Genomic DNA, 13,412 nt, shown 5'->3' with positions numbered 1-13,412 from the left:
AATCCCAGGTGGGGGACACTGCTGCTGTACCCTTGAGCAAGGTACTTTACCTAGATTGCTCCAGTAAAAACCCAACTGTATAAATGGGTAATTGTATGTAAAAAAATAATGTGGTATCTTGTAACAATTGTAAGTCGCCCTGGATAAGGGTGTCTGCTAAGAAATAAAAAATAAATAAATTGGGCTTTTAACATCATCTTATCTCACAGACGGGACAGGCTCTGTAACGGCAGTGCAAGTTACATGTACACATCTTATATTTTAGGCATTGTGCAGAGCAAATACATGCAATCTGACCCACAAATACAATGGCACCTCAAATATTATAAATTAACTTGCATTTATTTTGCATTCCCCAAACAAGTGGGTTTTTTATCAAAGGTAACTGCCAAGACGGACACAACATTATATTTACTACCAGCTTTGGTAGTAAGAGGGTAAAATGAAAAACAAAATGTCTCTTCCAGTCTGACCCAGTTCAACCCATTTTGTCCCCTGATAAGTAATTCACCACAGAAGTGAAATGATTAATTGTGAACAGCAACCGGATCATATCATTATAACACTAAAAACGTTCATTGTCCTTCCAAGACCTAATTTACTGAGTGTCAAATAAAATGCATTGCAGCTCTCTGGAGAATAACACAAATGCTAGCTATGCACCACTCGCTTTGCATTATACTGTAAAAGAATTATATCTGTTTCTCTTTTGTCAGATTTCAGTGAAAGCAAAAATATATGAACAGTGCCCTTAGCTGACATACAAACTGCTGCCCTTCAGAAGGGAAGGTGAAAATAGAATTAATACCTTGCATGAAACGGATCTTTAAATTCTTTAAATTCATGTTTTAGTATTAAGTAATTCCCTTATTTTTAAACTGTTTAGTGTTCATTTGCAGAGATTAAAGTCTAGTGAAATTCCAGCAATGGTAAGTTAATGGTAAGAAAACTGTTTTTGTATTTAATATAGTTCTCAGACTGTGAGCTGAGAATGAAGCAGGACAGACTCATGGTAAATATTTAATTAGACTTATTAGCTTTGAAAAAGAGGTAGCTTTGAGACTATTTTATTGTAACAACCCTGACGGACATAATATGATATTTACAATAGATGGGCACAGATTTAAAAATGTACTGTGTGATGTATGATAATTACAAATAAAATGAAATGACAACAATGAGTGAGGGGAATTCAAACACTAGCATTGGGGAACTTGTAATACAACCCAAATGAATGCATAAGAAAACATGCCACTTGTCCTAATGTGCCTTATGTTAATAATAATTTCAATACCTGAGGTTTTTCTAATGTTTTTTTCCTAATTAATTGTATCAGCTAATCTTTTGGATCTAGCCAGTTAATGCAACAATTCTGTCAATGAAGTCAGAGTGATGCATACCATTCAATTGTGTCGACCAGAACCCCTGCTTTATATCGCACATCCCTCACTGCAGCCATTTCGGAAGTCTGTCACGTTTACTCTTCCCTGTCCCCCAAACCCAGAGCAGAAGAAGCAAGGAGATGATACAGACCATGCAGGACGAGCAAGTGCTGCAGTTCCTAAGAGTGCTCCTATTCATCGCACGAGGTAAACACAGTGAGGTCCGTATCAGTTTAATCACTGGACAGCGACTGTACAAACAGCAGTGCAAGCAGGGCCACCAAGAGCTGTCATGGGCCCCGGGGAAGGATTGGTATGTCCCGCTGCCCCCCCCCCCCCCCCAAGTACTACATTCATTCTACTTTGTACTATACTGTAGTCTAAACCAAGCTTCTAAACCAAGCAATGATACTTGAAATCTTAGCAGTGTCTGAGGAAGATCATTTCAACCGATACAGTATTTTGAAGGAAACTGTCAACGGCGCCTAGAAGTTTCAATATCTCAATTGAAATCTACAGCAGGATAGTTTACTTTTACTCAAATTAAGTTAATAACACTATCCAAACTTTTTTTTTAGGTAAGTGAATACATTTTTTTTTTGTACAAACTCCACGTGTAATAGTCATTAATCAGAAGCTTACTTAACTTCAAATAACATATGTTTTTAGCATAAACTACATTTTAATGGTGTTGCTATACAATTGGTAAATATATTTGTATTTTAAGCATTCTCAAATTTTGTTTACCACCAGCTGAAGAAAGTACTTTATTTATTTTACACGATACAATTTTTCTAACAAACTGTTGCACCGCATTGTTTTGAGCAAATTATAGATCTTAATAATAGAATAATTCATACTGTGGTATATATTGTGCAACTTTAGGGTTCTTTTAAAGTTTTTAAAAATACATAAAATTGCTATGCCTTTTTTTCAGCTTTTTGGTGTATTAAAATATGAAATGCGAAAGTTCAAATCATTGTGTGAAAGGAAGTGTTTGACAGCGCCTGGATACACAATCATTACACAACAGAAGCACGTCGGCTCGGTGTGCAGTACGGGAGGTTTTCTTTTTAATGTGGTGGTGGGAACTCAAAGGGTCTTGTGCAGGGCTAGTTGTTTTAAAATATTTTATATATATTAAAAAAAAAAAAAAAAAAAAGTTCCCCCTTCATCAGGGCCCCGGGGAAATTTCCCCGTCCTCCCCGCCCTCTCGGTGGGCCTGAGTGCAAGTAAATGAGGTCCTGAATCATGAAATTACCTGGTGTTCTCTCTGCCTCGCTTCTCCCACGCAACTCCACTACTCCGCTCACTCCACTGGCTCCCGATCACCGCTCGCATCCAGTTCAAGACTCTTGTACTAGCCTACAGATGCCTTGACCAGACTGCACCCAGCTACCTCCAGACCCTCATCTCCCCCTACACCCCCACTCGACCTCTCCGCTCCGCCTGCACTAGAAGACTGGCTCTACCTCCGCTACGCTCCCCTGCCTCCAGAGCCCGCTCCTTCTCCACCCTTGCTCCGCAGTGGTGGAATGACCTTCCTACAGATGTCAGGACTGCCCAGTCCCTGACCACATTCCGGCGCCTCCTTAAGACTCACCTCTTCAAACAGCACCTGTAGAACTCCTCTGTTTGTATCCTGGGACACTATCACCCTTCATTTAAATGTGCTATATTTTGCTCTTATCTGCCCCCTATTTTACTGCATTTAATCCTGTACTTCGGAATACTGTAATCTGCCAAGTGTTTAACCTGTAGTATTTTGTATTTAATCATATCCTGATTATCTGCTGTATTATTGAATTGTGGTTTGTCACACTTGTACTTTGCTTGAACAATAGTTATTGTATTTCTTGCTCTTATTGTATTACTTGTATTGTAACACTTAATGTATTTGCTTACGATTGTAAGTCGTCCTGGATAAGGGCGTCTGCTAAGAAATAAATAATAATAATAATAATAATAATAATAATAATAATTGTATTTTGTCACACTTGTACTTGCTTGAACCAAAGTCATTGTATTTATCTTGCTCTTATTGTATTACTTGTACTGTAACACTTGAAATGTATTTGCTTACGATTGTAAGTCGCCCTGGATAAGGGCTTCTGCTAAGAAATAAATAATAATAATAATAATGAAATTATGGATAACAAATAATATCCTTCAAGCATCCATTACATTTTTGTGAACCATTTCAGAATGTTCAATTTTCAAATTAAATGGCTGCACAACTAAAATATCATCATCATCTTAGCAACATTTTGCGATCCTAAGGAATATCACTGCACTTTATGAACAAATGTTTCTTTGTATTCTGGTACCTGGATAGAGTTGCTTTGATTGTGGACTTTGAGTTTGATCATAAAAAAATTAATGCAATGTATATGTTAAAGTAATAAGATGTATGCATGTTTTCCAGATTGATTGTTTTTTTAATTGTGAAATATGCATTCCTGATCACTCTCATCAGTGATCTTGAAAAAGCCACCTGTGGCGACATAAGAACATAAGAACATAAGAAAGTTTACAAACGAGAGGAGGCCATTCAGCCCATCTTGCTCGTTTGGTTGTTAGTAGCTTATTGATGCCAGAATCTCATCAAGCAGCTTCTTGGAGGATCCCAGAGTGTCAGCTTCAACAACATTACTGGGGAGTTGGTTCCATACCCTCACCCATGGTGGAGAGGCGCAATGGAGGGGTAACAAGGAGACCATGGTTAATGTTGTGTTATATCGTAAAAAAGAGAACCCAAACGATGCTGTGGCTGTGGTCATGCCCTATAAAGAAGTGAGCTGGCAGTTGATGAAACTGCGCGAGGAAGGAGACTGTAGCCCGCCAGATCCATCTGAAGAGATCTCAATGCGAGAAACAGAACAACTTATTCTAAAGTTTAGCGAAAACATCTCATCCTCAGGTTGGTAGTTATACAAAACAAATCCCGTAGCTTCTTTCTTTCTATCTTTCTTCCTTTTTCTTCTAATATTACTCATCAGTTTGTGCTGAAGAGAAAAAGAGAACAACCAGTATGTATGAATTAAGCAACGTTTAATGTTGAGGTTGTTACACTTATAGAAACTGCAATTTTTTTTTATAGGGAGTGCAAAGTCAAAAGCTAATTGTCTAACATAAATAAAACACTTGTAACCATATAATACCATATAAACAATAAACAACATAGTTACCAGGTAATTTCTTGCTAGTTTCAAAGTATACCAATGCTAGAAATGTCAATTTTAAAGTGTTACAGAGCACCCTTTAGTGTTACTGCTAATCATTGCTGTCTCCTGTGCTGTACCTATTGCAATTGTTTTGATATTTGTATTCAAATATCTTGGTCATAAATCAACTCCGGAATGGAGACAAAAAACATTCAGAAAACTTCTTCGGAGTGAATCGGTAGACGCCGAAAATCACCGTGGGGATTGTGTCACACTTCAAGCATTTGCCTTACTCTTCCGACATTAGTCATTTTAAACAGGGATGTGCCTGGTGCTGATAAAGTGCAGTGATATGGTGATAATGATGTTAATAATGACTGATACAAAGTTACTTAACGAGTTAATAACCTGCAAGAGTCATTATTGTCTGAGGTAATAATTATTGTCTGAGGTAATAATAAATAAGGTCTCATTTTTTAAGTACTGTAACACTAACACTGCCCCTATTACAGGAAATGGCAATGACGATTCCCAGTTTCAAAAGCTCACTTTCCTCTCAGAAGAGGAACAGACTGGAACTGTACCTCAAGCTGGGAGATGAATTTAGTAACTACTGCTCCCCTTATTACAAAGGGATGGCAATATTCTACAACAAGGACTCAGATAGTCACTACTATCTCCGACTTCCCTCAACAAGGTCCTGTGTGCAAGCTCCCATTGACCTTACCAAAGGTAAAGACCAAATGCCTATCTGTGATAAAGCATGGCCATTACTAAGTAACATCTATCCGAACTACCAGTGGAAAATGATAAATCCCGATGAAGCACACACTGATATTACTAAACACCACAAGACTTGTCGGCTTTTAACATGTATGAACATGTGGTTTATTTAGCAGGCACTTTTATCAAAGGCGTCTGCTAAATAATGATGGTATTTTATGATATTTTAGTTGTGTAGCCATTTAATTTGAAATCCTGTTGCATGTCCATGGATACCTAAAGCCACAAACTTTCTAGCATAAATGATGTGATCTGAAACTTGCTACTTCAGCACACTAACATGACTAACTAAGGAATTTGGAATCAGAGGAAATACAGTATGCACCAATGCACCAAATTTGTTTTGCCGGCATGTTTGCCAGCATGCAGTCTTTTTAATTGATGTGAAAAGAGTGTGCTTGTGTTTCTATCTCGCTATTTTTGATATACAATTTAAATTGCTGCTTCTATTACTGAATGAAATGTCATTAATGGCTAAACTTTCTGAATGATCTTAATAAAAGAGCTCAGATCAATGCAAATATGTTTTGATTACTTAGAAACCGGGAAACACAATGCATCACAAAGACCAAGCAGAAACCTTCGTTGTTGCTAGGGAACCTCAGCTTGGCCACGCCTACTCCCTCTGTCATAGCTAAAACAGGGGGTGGGAATGAATAAACAGGGGTTCCTTAGCAACAACAGAGCTGAACAGGGGGGTGCTTTGGTTATTGTTCTGACAGCGTTCTTAAGTTGTAACTTCCTTTTGGCTGGTTTTCATGAGTGACAAGGAGGAATGTCTGAGCCAAGAATGCAGATGTCAAGGACCAAGTTATAAAACATGACAATAAAGATTGCCACAGAAATTATAATGATGAAACAGACTGAACAGGCACAGTAATCCACATACAATGAAAGATTAACATTTTACATCATAGTTCTTGTACACTTCAGGTGCATACTACAGTATAAATATCAGTATCTATCTTTTATTGAGACTTTTTATTAAGTGTAATATGGGTACACAAGACACAGTTTGTATGAATATAGTATTAGGACTCATTGATTTCTTTGGCTTATCTAAACTTGTGGGTTCATTCTTTTTTTCTGGTACTAATTGAGAGAGAGAGAGAGAGAGAGAGAGAGAGAGAGAGAGAGAGAGAGAGAGAGAGAGAGAGAGAGAGAGAGAGAGAGATCAGTAACTGCCAAAGTTGTCTCCTCTGACCTATCAGGTAAGAAAGTAAAAGTGCAAAGATATTTGCTGAGAGAAAACATGTTGGAAATAACTTCTGCCTTGATTTAACCACAGCAAAGTATTTCCCTTTCAAAGTCCCTCTCTGATGCCTTGTGGTGCTGGTTATCAGATGAGCTCTCCGAGGAGGACGCTGGATGGCTTGTGCTGTCGCTCGGAGTTCCATCCAACTTGTCAATCAGAATCCCAGAGAATCTGACTGATCAGATTTATGAACTTCTTGTCATGTGGAGAAAGAGCCTTTCAACATCTGTTGACAAAATCAATCTGCTCTCTCGCTATCTTTGCAAATGCAGAATTGATCTTGTAAAGGATCTTTGTTTACATAAGACAATTGCCAGTAATAATAATGAGCAAGGAGAATGATTGTGATCAGGTTTAATACAGTTCCGTTCCTTAAATAGAAGTGTAAAAAAAATAAATACATACTTTGCTAAAATAACCACAAGTAACTTAGATTTGTAACTTGCATACAGTAAGCATGGTGAAGTCCTAGTTATAATAAGATATAACTAAGAGTTGATCTAAACCAGGATCTGAGTACATGTATTGTACACGTATTTTATTTTTTATATAGTACTAAGTATTTGTATTCATTTGTTGATTACCTGCTATATTTTAAAACTGGACTGTAAAATGACATGTTGAGTGAAAGCTAGACAAGCAATGCAATGACCATGTTTGTACACATGATGGCATCCAAATCCTCTGTACTTTTCAATGAAGTATCCAAGATATAGAATTAACTGAATAAAGACATACAATAAAGTGACCATGTTTCATTTTTATGTAGGCTACAGTTGTCTCAAGTGTGGTACACATTTGTACAATCAAAGTACCCATAGAGTGCATTGTTAGATATTTCTCATGACCTGGAACCTACAGTCAGTTGAATTGCAGTATAGCTTAAATAGTGTATTTTAAACTTCTTTCATATATTTTATAATTTAAGGCTATTTCATTTGTTAATTTAAAAATGCATGTATTATATAAATATGCAGTGTACTCAGTTGGGACCATTTTGCATATTTCTTAAGATTATTAATTGATTTAGTTAGCTTGATCATGTGTAGTCCATTATAATTTAATAGATGTATATATGATTATGTTTGATTTACTGTTACATTTACAGGAATCATATCCAAGTAATTTGAAATTTAAAATAGAATAATTAAGTAAAATAGTTTTTATATGTGTAATATTATGAATGACAGTGTGTGACAGAGAAAGAATGAATCTTGGTTATAAATCTCCCTCCCGACCTGTGAGGGCGCTGTGTAAAGGGAACAGTGTGCCCTGGACTGGATGGTTTGACAGTTCATTCCAGGGTCAGTCGGAAGTCAGCCATCCTGGAAGGGGGCGGAGCCGCAGTACACCAAGTCATCGCCCCAGATTGGAGGAAGAACAATTGCACTCGCTAAACAAGGGGGTGTGGCTGAAGTTACAAGTTTATATAGGACTTGAAGAAAGACCACTATTACCAACAGGTGCCTTTGTATGACTAAATTGTCTCATGATCCATTTTCCTGCTCTTTCCAGTTCCTTTTTCTCCATAGATCCTATTGGACTGTTTCAATCTTTTTGCAATACCACGGGGCCCCCTTTTTGCCGGGTTCAGTTTAAGTTCACTAAGCAATAGCCTAATATCTATTTTGTTCTATGTGCTGTGTATCTGGAAATTGCTTCAGTAACAAGTCTTACACTTTATATCAAAAAATAATTCAAGGCAATTGTTCCTACGCTGACATGGTACATTTTCAATAAACAAACATCACAAAGGGTCCTATTGTCAGCATAGCCAGCAGCCTGTCGCCGAGCCAAACCGCTATATTCAGTTGAAGACAAACTCAGAGCAAAACTTACTTTTTATTTAAATATACAAATAAAAAATAAAAAAACAAGGAAAACCCAAAGGAATTGTATATATCTATAGATATTATATATCTATAATATCTATAACTAGAGGAAGCATCTAGTAAACTTGGAAACAACCCCATTCCTAGCTTTTATCTTATCTTTTTGTATCCATGCTGTTACTGTATATTATTATTATTATTATTATTATTATTATTATTTATTTATTTATTTATTTATTTCTTAGCAGACGCCCTTATCCAGGGCGACTTACAATCGTAAGCAAATACATTTCAAGTGTTACAACACAAGTAATACAATAAGAGCAAGAAATACTATAACTTTTGTTCAAGCAAAGTACAAGTGTGACAAACCAAAATTCAATAATACAGCAGATAATAGTGATAGTTACATCAGGATATGATTAAATAGTAATAGTTACATCAGGATGTGATTAAATACAAAGTACTACAGGTTAAACACTTGGCAGATTACAGTATTCTGAAGTACAGGATCAAATGCAGTAAAATAGGGGGCAGATAAGAGCAAAATAAAGCACATTTACATGAAGGGTGATAGTGTCCCAGGATACAAACAGAGGAGTTCTACAGGTGCTCTTTGAAGAGGTGAGTCTTGAGGAGGCGCCGGAATGTGGTCAGGGACTGGGCAGTCCTGACATCTGTAGGAAGGTCATTCCACCACTGCGGAGCAAGGGTGGAGAAGGAGCGGGCTCTGGAGGCAGGGGAGCGTAGCGGAGGTAGAGCCAGTCTTCTAGTGCAGGCGGAGCGGAGAGGTCGAGTGGGGGTGTAGGGAGAGATGAGGGTCTGGAGGTAGCTGGGTGCAGTCTGGTCAAGGCATCTGTAGGCTAGTACAAGAGTCTTGAACTGGATGCGAGCGGTGATCGGGAGCCAGTGGAGCGAGCGGAGTAGTGGAGTAGCATGGGCGAAGCGAGGCAGAGAGAACACCAGGCGGGCAGCAGAGTTCTGGATGAGCTGGAGCAGATGGGTGGCGGACACAGGGAGGCCAGCCAGGAGGGAGTTGCAGTAGTCTAGGCGGGAGAGTACCAGGGCCTGGACCAGGAGCTGGGTAGCATAGTTGGTGAGGAAGGGTCGGATTCTTCGGATGTTGCTCAGGAAGAATCGGCAAGTGCGTGCCAGAGTGGAGATGTGCTGGGAATAAGAGAGGCAGGGGTCCAGGGTGACTCCAAGGTTCTTAGCTGAGGAAGAGGGAGATAGTGTGGTAGATTCCAGAGGATCAGAGATAGAGAGATCAGAGGAGGGGGAGGAGGAGGGAAAGAAAAGGAGGTCAGATTTAGAGAGGTTGAGTTTGAGGTGATGCGAGTGCATCCAGGAGGAAATAGCAGACAGACAGGTAGAGATACGGGAGGAGATGGTGGAGTCAGAGGTGGGGAAGGAGAGGAAAATCTGAGCATCATCAGCATAGAAATGATATGAGAAACCATAGGATGCGATGGGGGGGCCCAGGGAGCGGGTGTATTATTTGTTTATTTAGCAGACACCTTTATCCAAGACAACTTACAGAGACTAGGGTGTGTGAGCTATGCATCAGCTGCAGAGTCACTTACAAAAACGTCTCACCTGAAAGACGGAGCACAAGGAGGTTAAGTGACTTGCTCAAGGTCACACAGTGAGTCAGTGAGTGAGCTGGGATTTGAACCGGGGACTTTCTGGTTACAAGCCCTTTTCTTTAACCACCAGACCACACAGCCTCCTATACACTCCATTGTAAGTACAGAATTGCTTGCTTAACATACTATTCTTGTATTACCAAAAGCTGTACACTCAAATACACACATTGTAAATTAGAACATAGATGGAAAGCCACACAATTACAGGGTTTTTTTTTTACCTTGCCTGGCAAGGCAGTGTCTTGAATTACAAGGCTGCATTATTCTCCGCCAGCTCAGCTTATTACAAATAAAATAATAGAAACAAATAAAAGCAATCCTCGATTTCTTTAACACAATAGAGCTCAACTTACAAACAGGCAAAACGAGCTTTCTACGAAAACCTTAGTAACAGCAAACACTGCTGACTTTATGAATCACTTTAATGATAAAACTGCTGATATAAGAAACCAGATAACAAACATTACAGGCAAATCAGATGACTCAAATTCAAATAGTGACACTGCTACTTCCTTGAGTCGTGCAACACCAAAACATATTTTTGATTCATTTTTTTAATTTGATTTCTAATCTCCCCTTCTTGTCAAAAGTATTAGCGCTAGTGGTGGCAAATCAAATAAACTCATTCCTTGCAGCGCATAATATATATGAGAAATTTCAGTCAGGCTTCCGTCTGGTCACAGTACTGAAACGGCCCTTATCAAAGTGGTGAACAATGTGCTATTATCTTCTGATTCAGGCCTTGCCTCTGTCCTCATCCTTCTAGATCTAAGCACAGCATTCAACACCATGGACCATCCGATTTTAATTGACCGCCTTGATAATCTTGCAGCACTGTCAGGTTGCGCCCTATCTTGGTTTAAATCCTATCTTTCAAATAGGTTACAATATGTTCAAATTGAGGAGCACTCCTTCTTATCTAGAGTTATGTGTGGCGTCCTGCAGGGCTTTGTGTTCAATCTTGTGTTCCCTGCATATGCTTCCCCTGGGTGATGTCTGTAGATACAGGGTAAACTTTCACTGCTATGCCAATGACACACAATTGTATCTATCTCTAAAACCAGGTGATTCCACATCTGCAAATATCTTAACTACCTGTCTCACTGATAGAAATACATGTCAAGAAGTTTTCTACTGTTAAATTCTGATAAAACAGATGTCATAATTTTGGGGTCAAGAAATCAACGAGAAAACAAAACAAAACAAACAAACAAACAAAAAAAAAAACACTGTACAAAACAACCAGAAAACAAAAGGTAGCCAGGCTTGGCCCATGCTTTGCTCCCACTAAAAGGAAGGTCCCGCACCAGGAACCTTCTCCCTACCACAAACTAAATAACCTTTGGTGGAACTAAAATCCCCTAAATGAACCCCTACCATAAACACACTGCGGTCCTCGGTCATGCACTTGGTTCCTACTCCCTGGCTATCCGCACAGTCATGAATCCTCACGCTGGTACACAGAGACCGGACCGGACCGGACCAGACCAGACCAGAGCACAAAGGCATGTGGCCAGAGTTAATTGATCATTAATTAGTCAATTCACACCTGGCCACCTGCCCTGGTCTACCCTCCCAGCCTTGCCACCCAGCACACACTTTGTTTTTACAAATTTGTACACATTTTATTAACAATCAAAATAAAACCATATTTTATTTAGAAACCCCACCAAATATACCTTATTTACAAGGGCAGGCCTCAGCCCTGCCACAATATCTATATATCTATTAAGTTTACTTTAAATGTTCTGTTCAGGAAGTCAGCTACAGTACTATGATAATGGTCATAGTACTACAGTACTATGACCATTATCACTACTGACTTCCTTACACCACACCATCTGACTCTTTCATCAGTCACAATAAGCATTCAGTGTCACCCTGCTATACAGATCCAAACACCTGGCTCAGCTTGAGTCTATTTCAGAAGTCAAGGGAAACAAAATACCTGTTGTATTTTAGCTGCTGGTGGATGTTAGGTAATTATCAGCCACAAACAAAATTTGCATAGTTGAAGAACTAGTCCAGGATAACTGGTCCCTCTTGAAATAAATGTTATTTTCAAACCTGATCTAATCCTAAAGGTCAGGTGGGTTGAGCATTTTATAAACAGCATTTACAGTACATTTATTACACAAACATATGAATGCTGACTTGGATAGCATTTAGTCATGTCCAATATATTCATGATTCAATTTTCAAAAGGTTAAGATGGGGGGTGGGTGGTACAGTCCTGGTGGTGCTGGCCTGTAGTTCTTTAGCGCCATCTGCTGGGTTGAATATCTCTCAGTTTCAAGGAGGGAGAGCTGTGTGGACAGACACCTCCATATAGATTAGAATATGCTGCTCTCAATACCTTTATGCTAAATAATGTGAATACCAAGTACAGCACACCCTCGCTATAACGAACCTGTCGGGGTACAAGCCTTTTGTTCCTTATATCGAGGGGTTCATTATAGCGAAAGGACAATAAAAATGAAAGACAAACTGTTGGAGTAAGTTAATGAGATGAGATTGTGAATAAAAGTAGAATTACATGTACCTGTCTGTCTCATTTATGCTGTATTCTGCCTTTGCTTTATCCTATTCATTAAAGACTTAAAATGCAGTACAAAAAGCAAAAATACTGAATTGAAGCTGAGCTTTTATTCAAAATCAATCTGACATGAAAAGTTTGAGATGAAAAAGTTAATTGGATCTTCAAGTCTTTTGTCATTGTTGTTGCTTTTTCTTTAATCAGTTGTGCTTTGCCGCATGGTTGCTTAACAAGCCAAAAAATGCTTTTTGACAACCTATATTCAAACGATCAATATAGTTTCCAGCTACATGAAATGATTTTCGTTTCAGAGGCATAGTTATACATCACACACTTTTTTTTTTTTTTTTTTTTAATTCGGTTCCAGGGGCCGGGTTCGTTATAATGAAGGGTGTACTGTGTCATGACAACAGTTCTCCAGATGTATGGAAATATAAGCGTGGCACACAGATAGACAGATGTATGGAAATATAAGCGTGGCACACAGATAGACAGATGTACGGACAGACGCCCCCAGAATCTGATATTCTTCATACCATAAGTTATTTAATGTTAATGGCAAGTTTCATGACAACCGGGTGGCTGGCTCTCCAAATATATATAGTAATGTAAGTGTGGCATACTGACGGCAGATATACAAACAGACAACACCCCCCTTTATCACTGGAATCGGATATTCTCAATAACTTAAAGTACATGTTGTTATTACACAAGTTCATGCAATTGGATAAACATTTTTCCAGATATATGCAAACATGTAATTGTGATATACAGGTGGGCAGACAGATAGGAGCCCCATAAACCCCTAGAAGCC

The sequence above is a fragment of the Acipenser ruthenus genome, chromosome 2 (genome assembly GCF_902713425.1).
Source record: "Acipenser ruthenus chromosome 2, fAciRut3.2 maternal haplotype, whole genome shotgun sequence".
Lineage (NCBI taxonomy): Eukaryota > Metazoa > Chordata > Actinopteri > Acipenseriformes > Acipenseridae > Acipenser > Acipenser ruthenus.
Note: the sequence above shows the minus strand (reverse complement) of the source record.